At 37.1% G+C, this 27,255-nt stretch overlaps 1 protein-coding gene and 1 pseudogene across 9 annotated transcripts in view; both read left to right on the top strand.

Annotated features, from left to right (window-relative positions):
* The first annotated feature begins 12,451 nt into the window (after window positions 1-12,451).
* The window catches only part of KLHL8 (kelch like family member 8), a 64,454-nt gene continuing 49,650 nt past the window's right edge, over window positions 12,452-27,255 (top strand). For 8 of the 9 annotated variants that reach the window (XR_012061235.1, XR_012061231.1, XR_012061228.1 and 5 more), the window contains exon 1: window positions 12,452-12,635. The gene's annotated coding sequence lies outside the window, so the exon portion shown is untranslated. Of the gene's footprint in view, window positions 12,636-21,000; window positions 21,051-27,255 lie in introns of all 9 variants that reach the window. The other variant, XR_012061229.1, reaches the window with a different exon arrangement.
* On the top strand, window positions 20,421-20,597 carry LOC140700276 (ATP synthase membrane subunit K, mitochondrial pseudogene; annotated as a pseudogene).

Genomic DNA, 27,255 nt, shown 5'->3' with positions numbered 1-27,255 from the left:
TTTTGTTTTTGGATTGTTCATTCTAGTGTTTAGAAATACAACTGATTTTTGTGTATTGATCTTGTATCTTGGAAACTTGCTGAAATCATTTATTAGCTCTAATACTTTGTGTGTATGTGTACTCCTTAGGTTTTTCCATATACAAAATTACGTTATCTGTAAATGGACCAATTTTTACTTCTTCCTTTCCAGTTTGGATGTCTTTCATTTCTCTTTCTTGGCTAATTGCCCTGGATAAACCTCCAGTAGAATGTTGAATAGAAGTGGCAAGAGGGCACATCCTTGTTCCTGATATTAGGGGAAATCTGTTAGTCTCTCACTGTTAAGTGGTTTTTCATAGACAGTCTTTGTCAGGATGAGGAAATTCTCTTCTATATCTAGTTGGTTGTATGTTTTTATTATGAAACGGCAATTAGATTTTTTCAAGTACTTTTTCTGCATCTATTGAGATAATTTTTCCCCTTTGTTCTTTAATATGGTATATAAAATTAATTGATTTTTATATGTTGAATTATCCTTACATTCCTGAGACAAAAATCCCACTTGGTCATGGTGTACAATTTTTTTTTAAATATAATACTGGCTTCAATTCACTAGTATTTGGTGAGAATCTTTGCAACTATATTCATAAAGGAAATTGGCCTATAGTTTTCTTTTATTATGATGTCTTTTTGGTAGCAGAGTAATACTAGCTTCATAGAATCAGTTGGGAAGTTGGGACAAATCTAGGAATCTGTCCATTTCACATAAGTTATCTAGACCTATAATTGGCATATAATTTTCATAATATTCCCTTATAATGTTTTTCTAATTTCTGTATGGTTGGTAGTAATGGCTATACTTTCTTTTCTGATTTTAGTAATTTGAGTTTTCCTTCTTTTGTTTTTGGTCAGTCTTACAAAAGCTTTGTCATTTTGTTGATCTTTTTCAAAAAAACAAATGTAGGTTTCTTTGATTTTCTCTTTTGTTTTTATATTCTCTATTTCGTATAATTCCAGTCGGTTATTATTTCCTTCCCTTTGCTTGCTTTCAGTTTAATTTTCTCTTCATTTTCTAGTTCCCTAAGGCATATAATTAGGTTATTGATTCAAGACCTTTCTTCTTACCTAATGTAGGCACAGATATAATATTTTTCCTGCTCTAAAAACATGCTTATTAAGAAATTATTGGGGGTGGAGGGTGGGAAGGAATAGACTGGATTTCAAAATTGTAGAATAGATAAACAAGATTATACTGTACAGCATAGGGAAATATATACAAGATCTTATGGTAGCTCACAGAGAAAAAAATGTGACAATGAATATATATATGTTCATGTATAACTGAAAAATTGTGCTCTACATTGGAATTTGACACAACATTGTAAAATTATTATAAATCAATTTTAAAAAGTTAAAAAATAAACAGCTATAAAAAAAGAAATTACTAAAGGCTAAATGCATGAAATATAAGATATAATGCTTAGCCTCCAAGGACCTAAAAACTACAGGATACAGTTTTTCTTTCCTGAAGGGAGAGCAAAAACAGAACTCCTTATCATTACTAATGTTAAATTTGTGTTATTATCTTTAATATACCAACTAAAAGCTATCAAGCCTATCAGAAGTAGGATATAAATGATAAACATATAACTTATAATCTATCACTACATTAATGTCTCCCTGTACATCAGCCAGTATTTTCCTTATTCCCATGCTGATATAACTATCTCAGTCCAGTGATTTATTTAACCAATGCTTGCATCAGTATGTCGTTTATTAAGCCTTCCAATGAAACAAACTAGAACTAGGCTAACTTTCTGTTCTCCTACTTATGTTTTTTAAAAACAATTTTGGAAGAAAATTCCTATTGAGAACAGCTAAGTAAACAAAAATTTTAAGTAAGAAATATATATTGGCAAGTATCTCATCATTCTAATCCCAACTCAAAGACAACTTTTCTTCAAAGTCTTTCCTGATCGTCTGGAAAATTATGTGTCTCCATAACCTTCCAATATGTTCTTTTACAGGATTTGCTGTGTGCTATTGTTATTGTTTGTGTTATTGTAGTGTCTTCCCTGGTAGGCTGTTAAACAGTGAGTTCTGGAAGGGTGGTGGGCACGCTTTACTCATCACTGTGTCACCAGGGCCTGACACAGAACCTGGGACCCACGCTGTTTTTCTGGGAACATGGCTAACAGTCAGTTCTAGGATTTCAACCACCAGGATATGTGGCACTTTGGAAGTTTGTTTCACATCTGTCACCTTCTCATTTACCCTCTCATTGTCAGAGTTTGGCACTATTACTGTCATGTTCACTTTAAAATTAGAGGGAGACAGTACAGAGAAGTCAAATGATTTTCCAAAAGTCACATAATGAATAAGTCTACTCTATAAATATATTTTCAGTCATCAATGGTCTAAAACGATGTTATGCTCTTCCCTCAGACTGCTCCCATAAGATGTCAATTAACGAATCAAGTTCATGCTTTTCATACTATAAGGCAAATATTCCTAAAGTAGAAGGAAGAGTAACGACTTTTCCATGAAACCCTAGAAGACTAGTGTTGTTTTAAACTTTTCTTTTAACATAGTGTCAAAGCTAACTTTTAGAGAGAGCCATTTTTTTCCCCTTCTTTTCCATTTCTTCCACCTTGGAGGGAGAATACTTCCTTCACTACTGCTCCTTAACCAGGATAGTCCAGCAGAGGGAGTCCAAGCGTTTTACAGCTATTACTGTGGTGCCTTCGCTTCCTACAACTGTGCCTATCCCAAAGACAAATTTGGGCCTAATTCTGGTGCCAAGTGATTGAATGGGTCTGGCTTTCCCCTGGGGTTACATGAAGAGTTGGTAGGGTTTGAAAAGTCTAAAGAGAGAGACTCTGTATTTTATCACACATCTCTATATTCCATTAAGGAAATCATATTTAAATAACAACATGAAGTATAGAGCATAATTTGTAATACTTGATTTGCTATAGTTAGAGATCATGATAATTAAATTATAAAAACCATGCTTTCCCCCCTCCAAAGGTATTACTTACTCAATTCATCTCAAAGGATGACGCAAGAATATTTTTACATTTTCTTCATTTAGCAGATCAAATACTTAAACATCTCTCTACATCCACAATATGGACCCAGAACACATCCCACTCCAAATCTAGTGATCCTTCCAAGAGCTGAATGTGCTTGTGGTAAATTGTTGGCTTGCCTGTGTTTTGGGTAATTTATGCAACATCTAAATAATAACAAAGAATGCATTGTGGAGTGCTTCTAAAAGATTCATTTAGCTTGAAATAAGCACTTTAAAATTTTTTTAATAAATTAAACAATAAAAAAAGAGGTGGAAAATACTGATTATCTTCTATAGGCTGGCTATGGTGTAGGCATAAATTGTTCTTGGAGGAAGACTAACCAACCGAGTGACAAAAAGCAATGAGATCATAACCTCCGGCTAGTATTACAACTGCAGTGTCTTCCTACAACTGTCCTTATGAACAGAAACAAGGCAGATCATAAAAAAGAGAAAAGAATGACCAATGAGTTCATCCTTATTATTAATCAGAGAAATAAAATTATTGGTAAGGGCTTCGAAAAGAAAACAGAGGTGATAAAGTTGTCAGGAAATAAATAATCTCGTACATCGCTGGTAGGAGCCACTTAGGTAAGATGTCAGAAATCTTTTGAATTTATGTGCCCTCTGATGTAGCAGTTCCACTTTGCGGGAAATACCTTCGTGATTTAGCTACAAGTTATACAACCTATTAATTTTTTTTTGAAAGCAGAAAAACTCAAAATAGCTAAAAATGAAAGCTGGATTAAAGGAACAGTAGTAGTAAGTCGACACAATGAAACAGTCTGCAATCATTTACAAAAATTTTTTTGTTTTATTTTGACTTGGTGGGGAAGGTAATTATGTTTATTTAATTATTGTAATGGAGGTACTGGGGATTGAACTCAGGACCTCGTGCATGCTAAGGGGGCACTCTATCACTGAGCCATACCCGCCCCCAACTCTGCAATCATTTTTAAATGTTGTTAAATATAAATATTTTTGACTTGGCAAGTGATTTAGCATATATTATTAGGTGGGGGAGAAAAGCAGTTAAAAATTAATTCATGTAAAGAAAAGTTCCAACAATGGCAGCAGAGAGTGATGTGACAGAAAGAGTATCCTAGGGCCACCTGTCAAAGAGATTAAATCCCTGGATTTTGCTCCACACCTCAGAATATTAGCAATGATACACTTGGTGACCATGGGCATCAGCCCATAGAAATTCTGAAGAAGCACAATTACAATGTGGCGTTATGGGCTGAATTGTATCCCCTCAATCCCCTCAAAAGAGATGAATATGACTTTATTTGGAAATAGGGTCTCTGCAGATGTAATCAAATTAAAATGAAGCCATTAGAGTGGACCCTAATCCAATGATTGATGACTTTATAACAAGAGGGAAAAGCCATGTGGAGAGAGACACGCACAAGAAGAATGCCACGTGATGAAAGAGGCAGAGATTGAGTGGTGCAGCTGCAAGCCGAGAACACCAAGGATTGATGGCCATTATCAGTACTTAGGAAAGGGCAAGAAGGATCCTACCCAGAGCCTTTAGAAGGAGCATGGCCTTCCCTCGATTTTGGACTTCTAAACTCTAGAACTATGAGATAATAAACTTTTGTTGTTTAAAAAAAGAGAAAATGTTCCAAAAGAATACACAGCAAGATATTAACAGTTGCTATCTTAGAATAGTGGTGTCATTTTTATTGTCTCATTTTTTTCAACAATAAATAATGTTACTTTTATAATAAGTTAAAATAACACTACCATTTATTTTTAGTTTTAAAAATGTCTCTGTAATTTTTCTCAGGTAGGTCAAAAACAGGTTTAGTAACAAGAAAGCAAAGGAAGAGGAAAGTATCAGGACAGAGAAGTTATATCAAGCAAAGCACATCCTTGTATATTCATTCCTGCCACAAGTGGGCTGGATGTCATTGTTGATATCACAACATTCTACCTTAGAAGTAAACTTGAAGAATTTAAGTCAGTATTTCACTTGGGAAGTGATTCCAAGAAGCAGCTACAGAGAGGGAGAGGGAGAAAGGGAAGGAAGCTAATTAAGGATGAATTATCATGCAGCTCCCCCTGTGGGCAGCTGGGCTCAATCCCCAGGGAAATTCTGGGAAACCCTGTAGAAGATACCTCAGAGTTGCTCCCCATCAGATAGGTGAAGTTGCTTGATTTTTAGTCACTAACTCCCTTCAGTCACTGTTTGAGAGCTGCTCAGGGGGAGATTGGAGACAACGAACTTCCCAGCACGTCTAGCCTCCCCTGACTTTTGGGTTAATGAGGCAGACAGAAAAAAAAAAAAATGGATAGAGTTGCAGGTGTCTGCTGATGGATGTGTATGTTTGATCTGCATGCCCCACTATCCAACTTCAGGAATAGCCCTACAGACACATCTAGATTTCTTGTGCTTTCTAAAGCTGATTTTAAGTGATTTTTTCCCCTTGAGTGCCCACAAAATAATATGAAGGTATAAGCATCCTCTGAAGCAGGTAGGGGGTGGGGATAAAAAGAGGAAGGGAATCAAGAAGATTATAGTTTGTTTCAACTGGTCTGTGCTAAACACTCTGTTAGGTGCTATGGGAGATTGAAAAGTGTAACTCATTAATTCTGGTCCACAGAGGTTACAATATAACAGAATATTTATATACATTTGAAGCATTTAGGCTGCAATAAAGGATGTATATAATTGTCAGTATGGCTGATAGAACTGAAAATGCTAACTGAAGAGAGAGGCATTTCCCTATTTAAAAGTAGGTCACACACTTGAATCCCAGACCAGACCAGAGGATTATACGATAGTTGAAAATGAGGGCATTCTAGGTGATAAACCCAGCATGAGCAAAAATGTCATAGTAGGTGGCTGACTATCTTCCAGTTGTCTCTCTTCATCCCTCTTCACCCTTCTCTGTCCGGCTTTGTGCCAGAAAAGCTGACCTTTAGGGATAAAATTCACAGACTTCCTTGTCCTCTGGCTTCCAGCAGCTGCCTTTGTCAGGGGGTGTCATGTGAAGTCAAAGAGAAGGAGAAGGAGACTGGGGTATCTCTACCCTAGCTCCCATCCTGGAGGGTGCCACAAGTGAGCTGCTTTCCTTTACCAAGGCTTTATTTTATATATTTTTTTTAATTGAAGTATAGTTGATTTCCAGTGTTAGTTTCTGGTTACAGCAAAGTGATTCAGTTATACATATATATAGTCTCTTTTCATATTCTTTTCCATTATGGTTTATTACAAGATATTGAATGTAGTTCCCTGTGCCATACAGTAGGACCTTGTTGTTTACCTATTCTGTATATAGTAGTTAGTACCTGCAAACCTCAAACTCCAATTTCTCTCTCCAACCACCTCATTTCCCTGCCCTAGTAACCATAGTTTGTTTTCTATGTCTGTGGTCCTATTTCTATTTTGTAAGTAAGTTCATTTTTGTCCTTTCTTAAAGATTCCACAAGTAAGTGATATCATACGGTATTTTTCTTTCTCTTTCTGGCTTACTTCATTTAGTATGATAATCTCCAGGTCCATCCGTGTTGCTGCAAATGGCATTATTTCATTCTGTTTTATGGCTGAGTAGTATTCCATTATATTTATACAACACATCTTCTTTGTCCATTCATCTGTTAATGGATATTTAGGTTGTTTCCATGTCTTGGCTATTGTAAATAGTGCCTCTATGAGCATTGGGGTGTATATATCTTTTCAGATTAGCATATTGTCTGGATATATGCCCAGGAGTGGGCATATAGTAACTCTATTTTTAATTTTTAAAGAAATCTCCATACTGTTTTCCATAGTGGCTACACCAAACTACATTCCCACCAACAGTGTTGGAGGGTTCTCTTTTCTCTACGCCCTCTCCAGCATTTATTATTTTTAGACTTTTTAATGACTGCCATTCTGACTGGTGTGGGGTGATACCTCCTTGTAGTTTTGATTTGCATTTCTCTGACAATTAGCATTGAGCATTTTTTCATGTGCCTAATGGTAACAAGGCTTTATTATAATCAACAGACCTCTCCACACAGCTTTCTCTCCTCTCCAGTTTCTGGCAATTGCTCCCTTACTAACTCAGGAGTACTACATTTAGACTTTTTTTAAGTGTTTCCTAGAAACTGTCCACACTTTTATTCCATTTGCCTCAAATGATTCCTTGATTGTACTCTGAGTTTTCTGCCAGCAGCCTGCCAGTGGGGTCCTTGAGAGGAGAGAGAAGCGAAACATTTGGTAGAGCTTGAGGAAAGGGTTCACACCGAGGAGAGGCAGGTAAGATGGATGTTTCTTTCTCTAAAGAAAAATGGTATTCCATGTTTAAGGACAACATTCTGAGTAAAGTCTAAAAATTCTTGACTGATATGTAAATAAATGACTGCTTGCCAATGCAGCACAGGTGATCATATGTCTTCTGTCCTGTGCACTCTTTGGCCTCATCTGTTTTCTGCTCAACAGCTGTGAGCATAAAGCAGGGTCTTTCTGTGGTACCTCCATCCAGGTAGGCACATATCCAATCACGCTCTGGACTTCCGTGACTCAAGTCTCAGCTGATGATGAAAGTAGCAACTGAAACTTCCCAGACAGGCTGAACAACAGGCTATTCTGTTCTAATAATCCAATTTTGCCTCTGAGGAAATTGGCTGGAGGCTCTTCTTTTGGTTCTGCTTCCTTGAAAAAGAAATGCAGTTATAACAATTTCTCTTTTTCAATATGGCTTATAAACTCCCAAGGAGAATCACTTACAAAGAGGATCTGAAAATTTAAGCTTTCAGCACCATCCGTGCAAGGATTTGGGGTGCATGAGTTCTAGACTGTGGCTGCATTACAGTCAGCAACCGTTGAGGGAAAAGAATGACATCATCATCACAAGGCTGTAACATGATAACCTCAAAATATTGTCTTAAAGCTTCTGTGCAAAATGATCCAGGCCGAGGGAAGTAAATCCACATACCCCGCCTGATTGGTCCGCCCTGGTTTCTCTCTTTCCATCAATGGTTTTCATCTGCTGATCTCTTCACAGCTCCTGACTGCTGTAACTCCTTCTCCACTGACCCCGTGCAAGGACCCCAGTCCTAAATTGCTAATTAAAGTAGGAAAGAAAGCCTGCAAGCCTGGGCAGGCCACTGTGCCAGTTCCAGAATTTGGAAGCAGCTACATTTTGTTTATCACATACAAATATCATCCTTTTTATAGCTGGAACTTCCAACCCTGAAAGGCCTGTAGTGGGACTGTTCTGGAGGTTTAGTTCAGTGGTCATCAGGGACTTAGGCTCTTTCTGTCATTCTTCCACCATCCTGTAGATGACTTTCACCCTCAAAGAGCCTCATAGTCCAAGGTGGTTGCTAAAACTCAAGCTGTTACTTCCAGGAAGAAAGAAGAAAGAGCGAAATATTTGGTAGAGCTAAATCAGTTCTCTTTAAGCAGCCATCCCCAAAGTCCCATGCAACACGTGTGCTTATACCTTATGAACAGAACTTCGTCCGTCAGGGAACCTGACAAATGATCTGTTAGCTGAGAACTTAGTCATCTCCCCAAAAACACTGGGATTCTTTTTATTCATGAAGACTGTACTGCAAGAAGATACTGTTTAAGCAGCTACAAATATCTGCCATGCTGCATTTATTTTAATGGAAAAAAAAACCTTTCAGAGGTAGATTTCTTTATGAGAATGTGAAGATATCAGAAAGCTAATGTAATTGACATCTATATCTGAATGAAAGAAGTACTTTTCATAGAGACCATACATTTGGAATAATATTGGAATTGAAACACAATTACATTTGTATCACTGGGCCACTTTCTACATGTTAAAAACTCACCACTGATGGTAATTTTCAAAAGAAACAAATTTCACTGGCAGTGACTATACCAAAGATGCCTTCTGTTTTAGCTCCATCTACTGACCCACCCCCAAACTACCCAAAATAAATATAAATCACTCTAAATAAGAACAGTGTACCTGCTTTGTAACCATATCTTCAAGTAATGTCTTATAGCCAAAGCTGCACCCCCACTGTTTCCATTCAAATTTTACTCAAATTCTCTGCTATATAAATATTCTGGAGCCACCAGTGAGAATTAGCCATCATGCTTTAAGAAGCAGAGTTGAAGAGTTGCAATGGAGACCTTAAGGTCCACAAGCTTAAACTAATTTCTTTACAGAAAATATTTGGTGAGTCCTTTATTGCACAAAGTTGATATGCTTTTATTTATTTCTCTGGTATGTTAAACAGCTACTCTATATCAAGTCTGTGCTCCTACTTTCTATTTAAGAAGCTTCCAGACAAATGAAAGAACAGATATCTAATGAAAATGCTCACCTGAGGGGCAGAAATAGGTTGTAATGTGAGTACAGATAGGAAGCACTAATCCAGAATAGAGAGGAGGGGAGCTGTCACCAGGAGAGACTTCCTGACGAAAAACGGTATCTAGGCTGATATTGGATGGTGAGTAGGAGAGAGTGAACCAGGCAAAGAGGGAGAAGGCACAGCGATCATGAAGGCCCAGGGAGAAATCAGGGAAATTCAAATATTACAGAGAGGAGAATGAAAAAGAGGTCAGCCAAGGTTCAGAGATACTTGTGTCAGATTAATGGCAAGGATAATGGATGGAAGGACTGTCAAAAATTTACTGAAATAGCTTAAGATAGGCCGCTAGGCTGAGGCCAGAAAATGCAGCCATCCAGAGTACGGTGGGGCCAAAGGCAGGAAGTGATTGCTGTTATGGGAGCTGAAGCACCACAGTAAAGGCTGCGGGGGAAGGTGAGAAAATAGAAGTTGAGATGTGGGAAGAAAGGTTAACTGCACACCAGTGACTCTGACCTGGACAGGAGGGGTGGTCTTGCTGGGGGTGTTCAGACTCTTTAAGGAATTTTTCATAGTTACGCAGCTGTCCAGGGAATTGCTCTCTGAAAGCTTCGCCTCCACTACAAATGAAAATAAAATGGTCCTCTTCATTAATCTTTCCAAATTCCTCTGCAGGCCACATGTGAAAATGCTTCTGGGGATTAGAAAGCCTTTTATTTCAGGATTAGAGATAAAGACTTAAAATACAAATGTCAATTGAGGTTAAACATTGCAATTTATTTGGACCAAAGTACAACAGTGAGCCAACAGATATCAGATCCTTTCCAGTTTTGATTTATGGAACTTTAGGGAAGGGAAGGAGCCTCTAACAAAAGGTCCTTACTTATTATGACTAGTCTTGTTCTCAAGTGAAGCTAGGGAGGAATGAATAAAAACTAAGAAGGTATTTTTGTCATATTTATGAAATGTGTGTTCTTTTCTTTCAGTTGAGGTTGTAGCTGAGGAAGAAGTTTCCTGAACCCTCCTAGGGTCTCTGTCTATGCCTGAAAATTAAGCAAAGACAGATTAACAGGATAAAGGCATACAAATTTTATTGAATTTTTACATGTACATCAGAGACTTCAGTACATTAAAGAGAATGAATACCCAAGGTGACCAGAGCAGTAAGCTTTTACACCTTTCAGACAAAAAAACAATGTATTTGTGAAGAATTGACCAATGTGGTCTGGGCTAGGGTTAGTAAATGGTAAAGAAGTAACTAGGAAGATAAGATTAGTTTAACAAGGTTGTTTATATAGACTTCTTAGCCCTAAACTCCATCTCTGGCAATAAGAATGTCTTCTTTTCTCCTGGTATAGGAAGGATATCTTTTATATGGGAGTTTTATGACCTGTTTTGGGGAAGAAAAGTGAGGGGGGAAGGTAGAGTGACCTTCCTGCTTCTGCTGTTTTCTCAAATTTCTTCAGTTTAAGGTATTTGGTATGCCAAGGTGCCATACTTGGGGTAGCATGTTCTGAACCCTATCAAGGTGTATCTTGCTTTGTAAGATAGATATTTTTAAAAAGTAATTGAGGGTATTGTTGTTGATACATCACATTTTGGGGAAGGACTTTTCTCCCCAGTTTATTGTTATGTGGTTTGAGAATTTCAAGCAATTTTCAGAATTTTTGTCTGAATCCCCTCTCCCAAAAAAAGCTCTAGATTGGTATACTTTATATGGTCCCCACTCCTCCTGCCACCTTTTGTGTACCTTTTTATTTCTCATTATCTGTTTATTTCTCTGTCTCCTCCACTGGATCTAAGTCTCCACAAGGTCAGGGACTATTCAGTTTTGTTCACCGTGTATTTCCCAGTTCCTAGCTCAGGGTCTGGCATATAGTAGGTGCTCACTAAATATTCTTGAAAAAACGGTAACAAGATTAAAATATTGTGTATTTTTTTATGCAGTTAGTAACTACAAATAGTCTGCTTTGGGTATATCAATTAGCAGAGAAAAAGAGCAGTCCTGTTCTATAAGCATTTTATAGGAGACACTGAACATGCAATTAAAAAGAAAAGTTCAGATTATTAAAAAATTCTATTAGAACATGGTCTTACTAAATATGTAGTATTACATTATACTTCCACACAAATTTTACAAGTTTTCTTCTGAGTGCACACTTTAGCTGGTCTTGTACTATTTTTCTAAGGGTGTTTGCATTTAATTTGCAAAATATAATGTTCTGCAGAGAAATGTTCTGAAGTATTAATACGTATTTCTACTTCTGCCATTTAAAAAAGGAAAAGTGACTTTTTCTCCTAGAAGTGAATTTCAAATTGTCCTCTTGGGGTTTTTACATAAGATGCTATTGTTAAAAAAAAAAAAAAGCTTATTTCTAACAAAATCAATACAAACATACGTGTTTAATATTTATAAATGTACCTACGGTTGAGTTTATTCTGAAATAGATTCCTTGGATTGTGAAAGCTTGAGGTTACTCTAACAAAAAACACATTTAGGTGAATATCCTTCTTCCAAATTTGCTTTCTTTGCTCTCTCAAACTCCTCCCTCCTACATTTCATTGACTTTATTGAAAAATTAGCTTATTTCAGAATTTTTCCTTGCAACGGATTTCAGCAGTGAGCGCTTAGGTCAATCAACTGCTTCCTTAGGCTTACAATCTGTGGGCATGTATTTATAAACACCAGCTGTTTTGTATAGCCTTTGCAGAGCACGTGGAGAAAGTGACAGGAATAAAAGCCGAAGCCCTTTTTCCCTTTTTTTTTTTTTTTTTTTTTTAATACTTAGACCCTAAAAACCCTCATCATGAGCAGGAGGAGATTTACTCTACTGCCAAGGAAGTAAAGAAACAGTTGACTCCAGAGGTATTTATGCTGTGACCTATCTAAAAATGTGTTCTGAGAGCGTCCGCAAGGCGTTGGTCTGCAGTACCGGGCAGGGTAACACCCATCGTGGGGTGAAAACTCCCACCGCCCACAGGGAGCCGGCCGGGCGAGCGCGTGGGGGCGGGGGCGGGCCCCAGGAGAAGGTAATTCGAAACCTCTCTTCCCAGGGTGCTGTGCGCAGGCGCGGGCACGCGCTCCTCGCCCCTTCCCTGAGGCCGCCGCTTCGGGGGCGGAGGCGAGAGGACGCCAGACGCCGGCTGGGCTCGGCGAGGCCGCGCAGCGGAGCGCGCGTCCGTCGGGTGCTCGTGCGGGGCTGGTGCGGCGCGGCTCCGGGCTGCGGGAAGCTGATAGCCCGGCTGCAGCCGTGTTGAAGCCGGGAGGAACCGAGTGGAGGAACGAGCCGCGGACTGAGGTAACCGGACGCTCGTCCCCCCTCACTCCCCTCTTCCTTTGTGCGGTGCGGTCCGCTCACGCCAAGTCTCCCGTCGCCGCAGCCCCAAATCGTAGCGCCTCCCGGGCTCGCGCCTGTGCGCGGGGAAACTCCAGGCTTGCGGGGAGTGACCCAAACTCCGCAGCTGAGAGCGTTTGGGCCCATTAAACCGCTGCACGGTTTCCGTCGCCCCCTTCGGCGTGGGGAACGGGGTTGCGTTCTCCGAGGGGACCCCCAGCCTCTGGCTCTGTCAGCCTCGCCGGCGGCCCCTCTCGGTCTTTCGAAGAAGAGAGGGGCCGGCAGGTGCTTCGCGGGGTCCCGGGAATGAGCAGCGCGGTACGGCTGGCATGGGCTCGGGGTCCGGGGAGGGCGGCGGGACACCCCCGAGACCCGCGGCCTGTGACTCGGGGCCCTGCGGCGCGGGACTCGCAGCCTGCCGGGGGGCGGCCGCCCCTCCGGGACCGCTGGCTCTGGGGGCATGCTGCGGGTCCGGAGGGTTAGCCGCCCGTCCCGCACTGGCCCGCCCTAGAGGCTCGTTGCCCGTCGGGACTGGCCGGTCCGCGGGGCTCGCTGCGAGTCGGACCTGCTGGTGCCGGGGGTTTGCAGCCCGCGCCGCGCACCAGGTGGACCATCCGCGGGGGTGGAGACCGGATCGGAGAGTGCCTCCCGGTGTGACACCAGAACTGCAGCCTTTTTCAAAACACGCAGCCGCTCATTGGAGTTGTTCTACAGCCCCTGATGCCAGCTCGTTCCTCCTTCCACTCAGTTCTGGGCTTAGTTAGCTTGCTAGTTTCCTGAGGGAGGCGATTTGTCCACATAGTTCTAGCCGGGAGCTGGTCCTTCACTGGATTTGCACAGTCCTAGCGTTTGGGCGCCTGAGTTTGAAAAGCTTTTTGTTTTCCCACTTAGCAGTGTTTGTTCTGATGACTTTTTGTAGAAAATTGAACTTTTCTCAGTGCTCCTTTTAATCTGTATTAATAGAATAACTGGCCTTTTATGCTAGTGTTACCGCTTTGGAAAGATTCTTTGGGAAAAGGTTCTTGAAAGAAGTTGGGTTGACACGAGAATTATAACTACTGGTTGCAGTTCTTCTTTCTTTGCAGTGTTTCTTTCCTGTGTAGGTTGATAGCTGTTTGATTCTTGGTATTCTTGATTCTGGCCCTGTAAGAAAATCGTTTTCCTCCCTCTTGGTCCTGCCAAAGGATAGACTTGGATAAGCAGAGGACCTCTACTTGGCGGTGGCTTTTTTCATTGGTTGCTGTTTTTTCTTGTCCTTTCTACTGGCAGTCACTTTAGTTTGTCAGCCAACCCATGACCCATTTCAAACTTTTAGTCACTTCGCATATCACCTTTGAGATACCAAAGAGTATGAACATAAATATCAAAAGAAATCTTAGGATACCGCACTCAACTGTTGCATTTAGCTTTATATTAACAGTTAAAGCTGCTAATTCTTTTAGCATTTGATAAGATTGCTACTGTTGCTAAGATGACAGTATATTCTGTAATAATTGCATGTTCTGCATCCTGGCAGGAAACTTAATTCGCAGTCAGTGAGGGTAGTTTTTAAAAACAGTGTTTCCTCATTTGTTAAAGAAGAAGGTAAGGTAAATTAATTTGACCCCCTCCCCTCTCTGTCAAAGTAGTTTATATTTAGAGCAGTTCTTTAGCTTTATAGCAAATTTAAGTGGGAGGTACAGAGAGTTCTCATATACCTTCTGTACCCCTAGGCCCTCTGCCTTGCCCCATGTATGCACAGTCTCCTCCACTATCAAAAACCCCTCACCGAATGGTGCATTTGTTATAACTGATGAACCTACGTTGATAATACATCATCAGCCAAAGTCCAGAGTTTACATTAAGGTTCATTCTTGGTGTTGTACATTCAGTGGGTTTAGACAAATGCCCTTTTTCAAAAAATTAAGAACTTTTTAAAGTTATAGAGAACCGAAAATGGGTATTGTCATTTTTAAAAGATTAAGGGGACTATTGGGAGGGGTTGTCTTTTTATTGCTAAGTTTTTTTTTTAAGTGTAGTAAGGGGACTATTTTGAACATCCTAAAAATTAATTGCAAATAGCTTTAGTGTTTGAAAAAATTGGATATTTAAAGTTTGGTTTCTTATGTTTGAATTTTCAACAGTCATTAATTTTTGTATGTTAAGAACTAAAGAAAAAAAAACTAAAGAGATGAGGGAGAAGAAATGCTTCATAAAATTACAAAATGTCATGTTTTTCAGTCCTAAAACTTAATAGCTTGACCATTTCTTCACTTTTCTGAAAAACATGTTGCATGTTAACCAGTGAAGCAAGAGGAAATTGAACATACAAAATGTAGTATTTTTAACTGATATCAAGATTAAAGGTATAACTACAATAAAGTGTGACCCATTAGGCTTTTTTAGAAAATCTGTTTTCTCTGTTTGAGGGACTTTTGTGGAAGCGTCAGGATATAATGTTCTGAGCTCAGTTCTGGAACTAATAAGCAACTTTGAATTAGAATCCCAGCTCTTCACTTGTCTGTGGGACCATGGCAAGTAATTTTCTGAACCTCTCTTTCTTTAGCTATAAAAGCTATAATATTGTTATAATATACGAAATCATTTTATAAACTGTAATGTACTGTTGTATTCATTGATATCATTGGTCACATGCTGTATTTTAAAATGTGTCAGTACAGTTTTTCTGTTGGATACTGCTTATGTAAGTACTATCAAACTTTTTTTTTTCAAGGGTGGCTGTACAAGAGAGTTCATTGTCTGGTTATGAATAGTTTAGTTGGTTTTGGTGAGACAGTAATAAAATTATGGAAGAGGGTCAAAGGGACCTTAGGAAAATTTCTACTTTATCTCTGGTTCTTAACCTGGATCTGTAGGTACACTTGTAAATGGTCTTCCAGTAGTCTGTGAATTCTGTGTATATCTGTACTTTTCTAGGGAGAAGACCCACAACTTTCAACATAGTTTAACAAAGGGGTTTATGACCATCCTCTCCACAGCCATTCTCCCCTCAAAGGTTCTAAGAACCATTAGCTTCAGTATCTAGGCAGGTTTCTTTACTGGATATTTTGCAGGTTATTTTTAAAATTAGTGTTTATGAGAAAGGAAAGTGAACAGGTTTCTGTTCGTGAACAGGTAATTTTTGCAGCACCCGAGTGCCTGTTTTGTTTTGTTTTTGATCTACAGTGTGATATTTTTGATATATTATGTCCATACCAATAAAAGTGCTGTTGCTTATACCTGGAGCTGACACCACTGATTGATCCATTGTTGTTAGGCAGATACTGTCTGTTCCTCCTCCCACCCTGCCAGCATTGATGAGCAATAGAATGCGTGGCAAAGAATGGCACCCTAATACAATCCAGCATGTTAGGATATTATTTTGAAATGTTAAAAGATAATTTGGTTTGTTTATTCCAAAATTTGGACTTTTTCCCTTTCTCAACAAAACACCAAATGGTAAAGAAATTAAGTATTTTTTCTTCCAAACTAGATGACGAGATTTATATAGTATATTTGTTGTATAATATTTCTTCTTGTATAGCATGGAATGTAAAGTTATATTGAATCCTAATTGATGATCATTTTAACGTTCAGTATTGCTAGTTTGGGGAAAATATGAAGTTTCCAGTCAGTTTATGTAGATTAGATTATAATTTGTGATTTTCATTTATAACATTTAAAATTAATCTTGTTTGCATTTTGGAAATTTCAGAATTAGGTTAGCATTCTAAGTTTGAGTTCATTCTTGTGATAGAGTTTGAAAGTAAGCTGTATCAAACTGCCCTATTTTCCTTGTTTGTGATAGATTGCTGAACTATAAGACTTTACACTGTGAAGCCAAGTTCTGTTTCTGGGTCAATTACCAGTGGTAATCACAAGGTCTAAAGAGTATGAGATTAATCAGGTGATGCTGTACAAACTTATGAATGAATCTATCCAGTGGAGTAATGTCTTTGTCTTTTTACTTGAGATTTTTTTTCTTTTTCCCTTTGATATTGGTGTTTTCATTTGAAATCTGAATGCTTTTCAAAGTTCAAGGTTCTAAATCAGTATTTAGGGATTTTTAGACTGAAACAGCAGAACTCTGGCTCTCTAGATTTGCTCTTTATAAAATAGTCTGAGAGGTCTATATAGATCTCAAAGATCAATTAGAGATGAATATAAGATGATCAGTAATTTTATGTATATTCTCTTGAACTTTAAAAAATGCAAAGACATTTTCTGTGGGGAGAGAATATTTTAATATGTATTTTAGTTCTCATAAAGGAATTTATATATACCATACAAATATATAGTTACACTTCCTGTACAAAGAAAAGGTTAATGACATCTTTGTCCTAGTATTGAGGTTTTGCTGATAGGCAAGTCTATGTTGCGTCCTGGGTATTGCCACTTAAATACTGTGTGACCTTGGGTAGGTTTCTTAGCTTCTCTGAGCCTCATTGGACACAATTATAAGTAAAGGAATAATACCTCTTTGGATTGTCCTGAGGATTGAAATGAATAAATGTGAAATAACTAATTCAAATAATAACGGTTACTTATATAGTTTATGTGTCAGACAATTTATAAACTCATTTAATCCTTGTAACAGTCCTATCGAGTTTGTACTATTACTTTCCTCATTTTTACAGATTGAGAAACTGAAACTAATGAAAGATTATGTAACTTAACCAAAGTTATATAGTCATACAAAGAGTAGATAGTAAGCGCTCAACTAATGCTGACTGTTGTTACCTTAAAAAAAAAAAGAGTAATGTAGCTAGTTCTCATCTTTTGCTATAGTGAAAAATGAATCTGAATGTAGATCATTAGAAAGCATACATTATTTCTTTGCTGGAAAAAATATCGATTGGAAGATTGTGTTCCTCACCAAGGACTGAGAATCACATGATTTACAAAAGTAATAATGTAAATATATTGAATGCTTACTGTGAACTAGATACAGAGCTAAGTACTTTACATATGTTACTTCATTTATGCTTCACAGCAATCTTACAAGAAAACTGAAACTCAGAATGATTTTAAATGACTTGTCCAAGGCTACACAGCTAACACGGAATCCCAAAACTGGCTCTAAACTTTGCTATTAACCACTAGTTTTTGTGCTTTGTGTTTTATATGCCTAACAGATTTCTCTAAAAAGGAAAGCAACAGCTTAATTAATTTTAAATAGAAAAAAAGAGTACTTTCATAGTTTTAAAACTAGTACAGTTGGCCATCTATATCCATGGGTTCCATTTAGGCGAATTCAGGGAACTTCAGACTGAGAATATTCAGGGGGAAAAAAAAACTCCCGAGTTTCAAAAAGCAAAAGTTAAATTAGCGGCGCACCAGCAACTATTTACCTAGCATTTACATTGAATTGGGTATTATAAATGATACAGAGAGGATTTAAAGTATATGAGAGGAATATGTAGGTAGGTTATATGCAAATACTATGACATTTTATATAAGGGACTTGAGCATCCTCAGATTTTGCTGTGGAGTGAGTGTCCTGGAACCAGTTTCCCAGGATACCAAAGGACAACTATAAATAGTGATTATCCAAAACTAGTTTCATATGCCAAATCTTGCTCGCTGTCGGTTTTGTGAAGTTTTTTGGAGCACAACCACACATTCCTTTATGTATTATCTATGGGTGCTTTCCTACCACAGTGGCATAGTTGAGTAGTTGTGACAGAGTGTGGATGGCCCACAAAGCCTAAAATACTATCTGACCCTTTACAGAAAAAGATTGCAGACCCCTGACCTAGACCAACCCTGTTTTTCTTTTTTATAAATGAAGAAACTGAGACTTGAGAGATAAGGTGACTTTCTAATAATGCAGTTAGTTAAAATCCAATTCTCCTGACCCCTACCTATCTCACTTTTTTTCTGCTCTACCATGTTCTCTCTCTATAAAATCAACAAGTATACTATATGATCATTATATAAGGGACTTTAAACTATTATAAAATGTTTATGATATATAGGAATATTTAACCTAGTTAAAACAGACACACTAGTTATAATAACAGTAAACATTTAGTCATTTCTCTTTTTAGAATTTGAAGAGCTTTGGGTATATACTTTGTATGGTGCATGCCTTAAAGTTCTGTTGCCGACTTTAAGCTTACATTTCCTTATTTTCCTCCACAAATTCCTCTGCAAAAAAGTAGAGACTTTTGGAGTCATTTCATTACTTGATTCCGAAATAGTAATTGGAGTTAGAAACCTATCACATACACATATTTACAAAATAGAAATCATACAGTCTGTATCTAGTTTTTTCTGCTTACCATTACATTATCCATGAAATTTTGAAGCACTAAGGTTATGTGTTCGGATTTGAATTTGGGAATGATAACTGGCAGCATTAAGAAGGATGAATGTATTGGTGAGAGAAGAGATTGAGGGAGGCTATAATAATAATTGTACGATGATTGGGCCTGCAACTAAAGTGGTATAGCTAGAGAAGCAAGGTCAACAATAGGAGAGAAATTTAGGAGGTAGGATATCTGAAACTTGATTATAGTTGGATAAAGTGGAACCGAAACTTTGAGTATATGTGAGCTATTGTATCAGTGGGGGAGCCCTCTTGATCACAACCACATTATTATTATCACCTGTTTGTGTCCCATCTAGATGATTCAAGCTCCTTAATGGTAGAAATTACGTCATGTCTTATTCATCTTTTTTGGGGGGGGAGAACTCATTTTATAGATAACTTTAAAAATTTAGATTATTCATGCATTTTTTAAAAGGGAAATATAAGAGATAGATTGGTTAAGGTATTCCTAAATTTTTTCACATTTAGAATCTGACTCTTGAAGCAATTTTATTGAGTCATTTGTTTTTCCAGACATTATAATCTTAGTCCATCTAGAGGATGGATGATTCAGGCTTTCATATGAGTGCTATATCTGTCTTCTGAGAGATTTGCTTTTAAGCCACCAACACCATTCTTCAAATTTTGATGCAGGCACTCTCTTGGTGTGTAATCCACATTCTTTTCCCATGTATCTTAGTACCAGACCATAACACAGCCTCATCTATTGTGGGTATCTGCCTTTCTTGAGCCCCATAAAGTAGTGCTTCTCAGATTCTGTGGTGAAAGACTAGTTTGTGAATCAATACTTTGTAAAAGATGACAAAAATGAATTACTGGAAAAATGAAATGAAAAAGAGGACACACAAAATACATACCTCAGTTTTTTTTAATGGAATTCAACAGACATAAAGTTACTCTGTCGAATATTACTTTGCTAAAAGAGTTTCCAAACACTCCATTTTTGACCTACCTCATTGCAGATTTGTTTTGAAAAAAAAGTTTGTGGAAGACACTCACTTTGAATAGCACTGCTATACAGCACTTGATTGTTGCTTTTTGTGTTCATCTTTGAATTTCCAGAACCTGTAATATAACAGGTGATAACTGACTGAATGAATGGATGATTAAACTAATATAAGACAAATGGTGTTTACCCTTAAGACTGACAGTATTTCTATTTTTTATTGAAAATTCTTGAAATGTTATAAAAGCACCAGACTAGTATATATCCTTAGTACATGTATGTGTATATTGGATTATGTGCTTACCTTGTAAGAATAAAAAAGTGTGTTCCCAAACTCCTTTAAAAAAGGCTGATTCTTCTTTCCTAGGAGGTAGCCAGAACAGAGAGCTGTAAACTCCTTGAAGTGCAGGAGGCTGCTTTTGGTACCTGAGAGGCTCTCACTCAACTTTGCCTTCTTCACCTTGTGATTTCACCATTCCAGACTGAAATCATGGCAGGTCCAGAAACTGAGGCCCAATTCATTTTCGCTGGCATCAAAAAATACTTCAGCTCTTACACTCTCACAGGGAGAATGAATTGTGTACTGGCCACTTACAGAAGCATTGCTTTGATAGTCTTATACTTCAAGTTAAGGTCTAAAAACACTCCAGCTGTGAAAGCAACATAAATTCTAAACTGTACCTCATCTGTTAAGGTCTCATCCCTGAAGAAGCTAGTGTCAGCTCATCATGTGATACTCAATTTGTACAATAAATTACTAACCTGAGGAAAAAAAAAAGACTGATTCTTGTATAGCCATGGTAATAGTCCCCAGAACCAGTTTTAAATCTGCTTACTTAATAAATGACAGTTTTTTAGAACTAGTTAAACCAATAACATTCCCTTAGAGGCTTGCAAACTCCTATTCACTGATAGTTCACCAGCCACTCAACTCCACACTTCCTCCCAAACCCTTTGTAAGATTAGCCATGTACTTTTCTTAGAGGCTCAGAGGAGCTGTGCCTGACCAGCAGAGTGCTCCCTGAAGTAAGTAACCATTATTTAGCTTTGTGTTTTTTGTTTTGTTACAGATGTCAAGTGGGGATTATCTCATCTTTTAACACTTAGAAACAAATTAGTGGTAAGTTTATTTTTTTAGTAGGGTTTATGTTTTTATTCAAATAAAGATCATTTGTTAGGTATAACCCTGTAACTTCTGTGACATTCTCAAATAAAAATAGTCTTCTAAGAGTTCATACACATCGCTCACATATTTAGGTAAAATTTAAGTCCTTTTTTTTTTAATGCTTTATACTAGATTTTCAGACTATTATGTGTAATAAATTGTCATCTAGTTCAAGCAAGGAAATGACTATGGATAGTGAAGCATCAGTAGAATGCCTTCTTAATAAAACAGATCCCAAAGTAGGAACATCTTAAAATGTTATACTTACATACTTGTACTCAGTATAGTGAAAATGTTGTTTATAGATTCTGAAAATGACATTAGTATTTAACAAGCAAAATTCGATAACAAATAACAATTGTATCTAATACGTGCTAATGTTAAGAAAAACATTTTTTTGTAAATCACAGTAGTAAATTGTTCGAAGTCATGTGTACCTTTACTGAGTAGTAACTTTTGAAGCTGTTGTCCAGTTTGTCAAAGCAGCAGATTCTCCTTTAATCATTGGCATAATATATGTTCTTTTGAACTATTTGATTCAAAATTTAAAATCTCTACTCTTTGCTTTTATAAATAAAAAGGGAATGAGTATAGCTTATTTGACTTAAAAGTAAAAAATTAAATTAAGAAACATACCTTTGAAATGAAATAATTCAAAAATATCTTTGTTAAAATATTTACATATGATTGTGATTAAAATTGTATATCCAGAATGCAGTGTTATTTTAGCTAAAATAATTTAATTTTTTGTTGATTTGGATAAGCATAGAAAAATAATATCTAATGTTCATAATCTGTTCATTCCAAAAATACTTTAAGTACATCTATTTATGGTATGTTGTGCTTAACATGGGAATGATAGGAGTGAATAGAAGGTGCCTGTATTTAGGGGCTTGTATAGTATTATGGGAAAGAACAATACTGAATAGGCAATTATTAAAAGTATTATAAATTTGACTAACAGTTGAATATGGTATAATCCACTTTATGTTAAGTGCAATGAAAAAGATATGATCAAATTGTTACAGGAGCACAGAGGCAGTACATGTGGTCCAGGCTAGGAATAAGGCAGATTTTCGGGGATGACCTTTTTGAGCAGATGAACTTGAGCTTAGTCTTAAAAGGTAAGAGTCAGCTAGTAAGAATGGGCATTTCAGAATGAGAGAATAGCCTGAGCAGAGACACAGCAGTATGAAATAGCGTGGAGTGTGTGGAGAATTCATGCAGTCGGGTTTTCCTGTATACAACGTGACGTGGGGTTTACCATCTTGATATTTCACAGATATTTGTGAGTTAATTTTGTTAAATACACACATTCTCTGTCAACTTTCAGATATAGCTCTAAAATTGATCAGATGCTGCTATAAAATGTAATATTTTGTATCATTTTAAATCTTTTCTCTAACACCAGAAATTGACACATTATAAATTTACTTCAATTAAAAAAAAACTTCATCTAACTGAATTGTGAAGAATACAAACTAAAGTTATTTTAAAGAAGAATGAGTCTAATAGTACCATTGCTTCCTGTAGTAGGTACTGCAGCAGTAACTATATAGCGTTGAGTTTTTTGAGGCACTTTCAGTCAAAGTGCTGTTCGGAGTTCTTTCTACTTAGAACTCTTCTGATAAATGTGTGGTATAAAAGTCACTCTGCCTGTAAAGATCTTTATGAGAATAATACAATATATGAGTTAAAACAATATTCTTCAAGAATAATACAGTATGAGTTATTACAGAATTCTGCATAATAGTATTTCATATTAATAGTACATGCTAAAATGTGGGATTGTAAGTGCAAAGAAATTTGAAAAGAGAATGAAGTAGACTGACAACATGGTAGTATCTTTAGGCTTTTGCTAGAAGTTCTGTTTTCTGTGATTCATTGTAAGTTGTGTTTACATGTAAAATATGTTAGTTTTGTTATATATTCTCTGCAGTGAACCAATAAAACCTATTTTCTTCTGTTTGGAGTTCTCTTTTCTTTAGAACTTCCTATTTTGTTGGTTGATAACACTTAGAGGAACAGAAAAAATAGTCTCATCTTCCTGTCTGCTTCACTGTCATAATGTGCCAGGGTGTGTGATTAGAAACAGACTGCCATGGACCATCTCTTTTTTCCTGATGTCTTAATTCTCTTGATATATTTGGGAAAGGGGAGTACCATATTTTTTTCTATAAGAGTCAGAATCTTAGATACATGTTTTAAAAATTCTGAGTTAGAGTTTAGGTGGGATTATACTCTCACTTGTTATTAACATACAGTCTTTGTAAGTCCTACAGTTGGCTAAGTTCCTTAGAGTGAAGTGTCCTAGGGTAAATTTTTTGTCCTGTTCTGTCTTCATGTTCTAGTATATATAGTAGATTCTTTTTTTAGTTGAAGACATTGTATTCTTTAAATAGACCGTTTTAAGAGAATTGGGTATAGAAAGTTTTTGAGCTTTTGTGTCTTGCCCAAATCTGTGGTCAAATGTAAAAAAAATTTTATAAAAATGGGTATTAATGCCTTTTTCATAGAGTAGTCCTCTGACAAAGAAATAATTTCATGACTGTAATAAATAAAGCCTTTTACTAGACAGAGGCTATAGTAGTTTGTTATATGGGGGAAAAGTGTATGATAGTTTTGAATTGTATGTGTTTAAACCTAGTAAAGTTTAAAAATATTAATGATGCCTACAATCATAATACCCAGACGCTTAGGGCACCAAATATGGTATGGTAAAAGTTCTAGATGAAAGAAGACTCATTAGACTACCGGTAATGAAGTTGACCCAGTTTTTTAATATTGAAAAAAAAAAAACACCCAACCCACAGAAATCATGTTGATTCAATTATTATGACCCAGGCTCATATGGATAAGATACACAGATGTTTTTAAGACATAATCTTTTCAAAGAGTTCAGACTTTATTAAGCAGATAAATCTAAAACATAAGGAAAGACGTTGAATGAATCCAAAGTACGAAGTACTGTTTGTGTTCATAGAGGGGAAATCACATCCCATTGGAAGGATTAGAGAAGGCTTCATGAAAAGAAGCATTACTTAATAAGCTGGGCCTTCACATCATTCCCCCATGAGGAATAGCTTGAGGTCTTGCACATATACTTGAGGAAATGGAATAGTGAAGTCTGATACAGTAGAAGAATGGGCCTAATTAGAACTGAATTGAAACCCTAGCTCTCACCATTTTCTACCTGTGTGACTGGGCAAGTTAGGGATGTTTAGGCCATCTGTAATGTAGTTGTGATTCTTAAATGAGAGAGTACAGTCAACCCTGTGTATCTGCAGGTTCTGCGTCCATGGAAATGGAGGGCCAACTACTATATGCCGTTTTATGTAAGGGACTTGAACATCCTTGGGTTTTGATATCCGAGTGGGTTCCTGGAACCAATCCCCTGTGGATACAGAGGGACAACTGTATATGTAAGATCTGGGGGAAAATGTGACACATAGTGGTTTAGTAGGTTGTCTTTCCCCTACTTTTCCCTACTTTATGTCAAAAATCAGTGATGGAAGAGATTGGAAGGTAGGCTGGAGTCAAAGCAAGAAGGGCCTTGAATGCCAGGATAAGCTGTTGAACTACATAATATTAAGCAGTTTGGAAGTGACAGTTATAGCTAGATAAATCTGGCAGCATTGCCCTTGACAAATGTTTAGGGGTGAGAAAGAGGGGCACTGTGATTGGTTAATGGAGGTTATTATGGTTAATGGAGTCTATTATAGTCCAGGCAAGGTATGTGGGTCTGAATTACAGAGAAAGAGAGTAGAGTTTAATGAAACTAGGAAGAAAAAGATGAGTAGGAGAGAGGTTTTGCCAAGTAGAAGTCAGGGGAATTGAGACTGATGCGTTATGTAAATCAAGAGAGGAGTCTGATGTGGCTCAGGTTTTGAATTAGGGCACCTGAAAAAATGGCGTTGCCACTTCCAAAAGTAAAGAAATTATTAGAAAGAGTAGCTGGTTTTAGAAGGGAGAAGATAGAGACCTTAATTTTTCATGTTTTGTTGTTGTTGTATAATTCTATTTCACTAGCAAAATGCTCTGAACAGTAGTACAGGATTTAAGCGCATAGACCCTTGGATTCCTGCTGGCTTAGTTTGAATCCTCGCTACACCACTTACTTGGGCTCCACTCCATCTCATTGTGCCTCAGTTTCTTCATCTGTAAAAAGGACAATCTGTAAAAAGGACAATCTGTAAAAATTTCTGGCAATCAAAGCTTTTTTGTTAGGTTCATGCACATATAGAATTACTATATCTTCTTGGTAAATTGAGCCTTTTATTAGTATGTAATGTTGCTTTTTAATTGTGGTAAATAAACACAACATAAAAATTTCCCATCTTAGCCATTGTAAAGTATAGAACATTAGTGTTAACTGCGTACACATTGTTGTGCAACAGATTTCTAGAACTTTTTCATCTTGCAAAACTGAAATGCTTGTACCCATTGAACAATTCCTCTTTTTCCCTACTCCTTAGCCTCTGGTCACCACCATTTTACTTTCTGTTTCTAAGAATTTGACTACTTTAGATACCTAACTCATTTAAGTGGGTTCATACAGTATTTGTCTTTTTGTGACAGCCTTATATCACTTAGCATAATGTCCTCAAAATCCATCCATGCTACAGCATATAAAATTTTTCTTCTTTTTCTAAGACTGAATAATATTCCATTCTGTGTATATACCCCTTTTTCTTTACCCATTCATCCACTGATGGGCATTTAGGTTGCTTCTACCTCTTGGCTATTGTGAATAATGCTGAGATGAACATGGGTATGCAAATACATCTTCAAGGTCTTGTTTTCAGTTCTTTCGTATATATATGCAGAAGTGGGATTGCTGCATAATGTGATAATTCTATTTTAAACTTTTTGAGGAACTACTGTACTGTTTCCATAGCATCTGTTACTATTTTAATATTTCCAGCAACAGTGATAAGGCTTCCAATTTCTCCACATCCTGGCCAACATTTGTTCTTTTCTGTTTTTTGTTTTGATAGTGGCCATCCTAATAGATGTGAGGTGATACCTCATTGTGATTTTGATTTGCATTTCCCTGATTTGGTGATGTTGGACATCTTTTCATGTGTTTATTGGCCATTTTTATTTCTTTGGAGAAATGTTTATTCAAGACCTTTGCCCATTTTTATATTGGATTGCCATGTTTTTTTGTTGCTGAACTGTAGGAGTTCTTTATTCTGGATATTAACCCCTCATCAGATATGATTTGCAAGTATTTTCTTCCATTCTGTGGGTTACCTTTTCACTCTTGGTTGCTTCCTTTAAGATACAGAAGTGTTAAAGTTTGATGTAGTCTCTTTTTTTTTTCTTTTGTTGCCTTGCTTTTCTTGTTATATCCAAGAAATCATTGCCAAAACCAGTATCATGAAGTGTTTCCCCTATGGTTTCTTCCAGGAGTTTCATAGTTTCAGGTCTTACATTTAGACCTTTAATTTTTGTGTATGGTGTAAGGTAAGGGTCCAACTTTATTCTTTTGAATGTGGATATCCACTTTTTAATATAGTATCTTTTTATCACTGGTAATTTTTTTGCTCTGAAGTTTGTGTTGTTTGATAATATAGCCAGTTCATGTTTTTTCCAATTACTGTTATGGTATATATGTTTCTATTCTTTTACTTTCACCTACTTGTATCTTTATACTTAAAGTGGCTCTTTTCTTGCAGGCAACTTATAGTTGGGTCTCATTTTGTTTTGTCCAATCTTACAGTCTCTTTTTTCTTTTTTAAGCATTTACTTGAGATAATTATAGATTCAATTGCAGTTGTAAGAAATAATAAATCTTGGATATCCTTCACCCAGTTTCCCTTGGTGGTAATACCTTGCATAACTTTAGTACGATATCATAACCAGGGAATTGACATTAATACATTTCTGCTTACTTTATTCAGATTTCTCCTGTTTTACATGCACTCATTTATGAATGTATACTTTATCACATGTATGGATTCATGTGACCACTAGCACAGTCAAGATACAGTATAGTTCCATCACAAATATCTTTTGTGATACCCGTTTACAGCCCCTGCCACTCCTTTCCTTCATCTTTCCCTAGCTGCTGGCAACCACTGTGTTTTCTCCATCTCTATAATTTTGTCATTTTGAGGATGTTACATAAATGGGATCATACAGGATGTAACCCTTT

Source organism: Vicugna pacos, chromosome 2, assembly GCF_048564905.1.
Source record: "Vicugna pacos chromosome 2, VicPac4, whole genome shotgun sequence".
NCBI classification, from domain to species: Eukaryota; Metazoa; Chordata; class Mammalia; order Artiodactyla; family Camelidae; genus Vicugna; species Vicugna pacos.
The sequence above is the reverse complement of the archived record's forward strand: the minus strand, read 5'-3'. Positions and strand labels throughout refer to the sequence as shown.